The following is a 2,510-nucleotide window of genomic DNA, read 5'->3' as shown; positions in this document are numbered from 1 at the left end:
GTAATTATAGAAAATTAGTCCGTTAAAATTGATTTCAATATTTAAAACATTAGTAGTATTAGTATTAACATTTTTAAAAAATTCGTATTGTCTATCTTACTTAAGAAGTACAAATTATATAGTCGGATATATTTCGCCTTAGAAAGGGTGTAAGTGCAGTGGCACGCGCCAACAGCGAAGAGAAAACAAAAGAAATCAAGTAAAGGGGTGAGAAGACTTGGTGCATTCTGTTTGAGTGATTGAAAGGGAAGCATCCATGTTAATTGTGCGCAGCAGAGTTACTTTAGTCGTCTCTTTAAGTTAATATAATAAAGTCAGGTAAGTGCTACGTTAAGTTTTAGATGTTGTGCATTGATCTTAGTTTAAAGTACGTAAATTTTGAAGGTATTCAATGGGTTCCGTTAGCCGAAAGTGGATGACGAAATGTTTTGATCCAATAAAAAACCTGCAAAGGGTTAAACACAGCTATAAAAGGTAAATACACAATTAAACAAATAAAACGCATTTTTTAAACATATGTTTTTTCAGGAGCGTTGGCCAAGGATTCAGAGGACCCGGACAAAGGTTTAAGAACGGCGATGTCTAACGTTAAAAATAAGCTTACGAAGCAAAAAAACAGAAACAATTTTTGAAAATCTAAATAGTACCATATAATTAAAATGAATTAAAATGAAATGAATTAAATTCTATATTTTTATACCCGTTACTCGTAGAGTAAAAGGGTATACTAGATTCGTCGAAAAGTATGTAACAGGCAGAAGGAAGCGTTTCCGACCGCATAAAGTATATATATTCTTGATCAGGATCACTAGCCGAGTCGATCTAGCCATGTCCGTCTGTCCGTCTGTCCGGATGAACGCTGAGATCTCGGAAACTATGGGAGCTAGGCTATTGAGATTTGGCGTGCAGATTCCTGAGCTTCTTACGCAGCGCAAGTTTGTTTCAGTAGACTGCCACGCCCACTGTAACGCCCACAAACCGCCCAAAACTGTGGCTCCTACAGTTTTGATGCTAGAATAAAAATTTTAACGGAAATGTAATGTTCTCATCAATACCTATCGATTGAGTGATGTGGGCCACGCCCACTCTAACGCCCACAAACCGCGAAAACCTGTGACGCCCACAATTTTTATGCTAGATAAAAAATTTTAACTGAAATGTATTCGTCTCGTCATTACCTATCGATTGACTCAAAAAAAAGTTTGCCACGCCCACTTTAACGCCCACAAACCGCAAAAACCTGTGACGCCCACAATTTTCATGCTAGATAAAAAATTTTAACTGAAATGTATTGGTCTCGTCGATACCTATCGATTGATCCAAAAAAAAATTTGCCACGCCCACTCTAACGCCCATAACGCTTAAATCTGTATACCGCCGGTAGGTGGCGCATTTTAATCTCGCTTTGCTGCTTGCATATCTCCATTTAGCTGAGTAACGGGTATCTGATAGTCGAGGTACTCGACTATAGCGTTCCTCCTTGTTTTAATTGAAAACTCAAGGAAAAATTCTGATTTTCACAAGTGATTCACTTGGGACGTGTCCCTTGCAAGTGATTTCACAAGTGAAAACTCAAGGAAAAAATCTGATTTTCCCAAGTGTTTCACTTGAGACGTGTCCCTTGCAAGTGATTTCACAAGTGAAAACTCACAGAAAAATTCTGATTTTCCCAAGTGATTCACTTGGGACGAGTCACCGGCACGTGACCGGCCATACGAAAAATGAGTATAAGGAACGAGTGAAATCCCGTAGGACTTCGAAAAATTTTCATTTGAAATTTCACTTGTGAAAATGCGGACATCCCATACAATTTTCTATATGGAGCGTCACTTGTTCTTCACTTGTGCACGAGGACATGTCCCAGGTGATTCCCAAGGTGATTCATAAGTGAAACTTTTTTTTGGAACTGAAGGGATGTTAAAAAACACCAAAGATATAATTTTTTAACATTTTTTTTCCGATTATTCCTATGGGAGCTATAAGATATAGTTGTCCGATCCGGCTGGTTCCGACTTAAATACTACCTGCAAAAGATATAAGACTTTTGGGAAAGTTTCAGCCCGATAGCTTTAGAACTGAGAGACTAGTTTGCGTAGAAACGGACGGACAGACGGACATGGCTAGATCGACTCGTCTAGTGATGCTGATGAAGAATATATATACTTTATGGGGTCGGAAACGTCTCCTTCACTGCGTTGCAAACTTCTGACTAAAATCATTATACCCTCTGCAATGGTATAATAAATAAAAGAATTTACCTTGAAATATTTTTAATGTACATGTAATGTCCATTTCCAGCTTCTTCCAAAAACATCATATTGATATTGTACGCCGGGGGGCAGCGGGGTACCGTGCTGGCGCTGGTGGAATGGCGTGGGAGGCGACGGCGGGAAAACGTTCGGCGTCGGCGGGCTGGTTCGAAAGGCTTCGCTGGCTTGCTGCTGGTGCGGTTTGCTGCTGGTGCTGATGAAGCTGTAGGGGAGAAACCACTCGAACGCGTATTTGCCCCT

At 39.9% G+C, this 2,510-nt stretch overlaps 1 long non-coding RNA gene across 1 annotated transcript; it reads left to right on the top strand.

Annotated features, from left to right (window-relative positions):
• Positions 1–214: 214 nt before the first annotated feature.
• LOC139354563 (uncharacterized) lies at positions 215–660 on the top strand. Its single transcript, XR_011605522.1, has 3 exons — positions 215–318; positions 385–474; positions 529–660. It is a non-coding gene; the product is annotated as an uncharacterized lncRNA (long non-coding RNA).
• The last annotated feature ends 1,850 nt before the right edge of the window (positions 661–2,510 follow it).

This window comes from Drosophila suzukii (genome assembly GCF_043229965.1).
Source record: "Drosophila suzukii chromosome 2 unlocalized genomic scaffold, CBGP_Dsuzu_IsoJpt1.0 scf_2c, whole genome shotgun sequence".
Classification (NCBI taxonomy): domain Eukaryota; kingdom Metazoa; phylum Arthropoda; class Insecta; order Diptera; family Drosophilidae; genus Drosophila; species Drosophila suzukii.
Note: the sequence above shows the minus strand (reverse complement) of the source record. Positions and strands in the feature narration are given on the sequence as shown.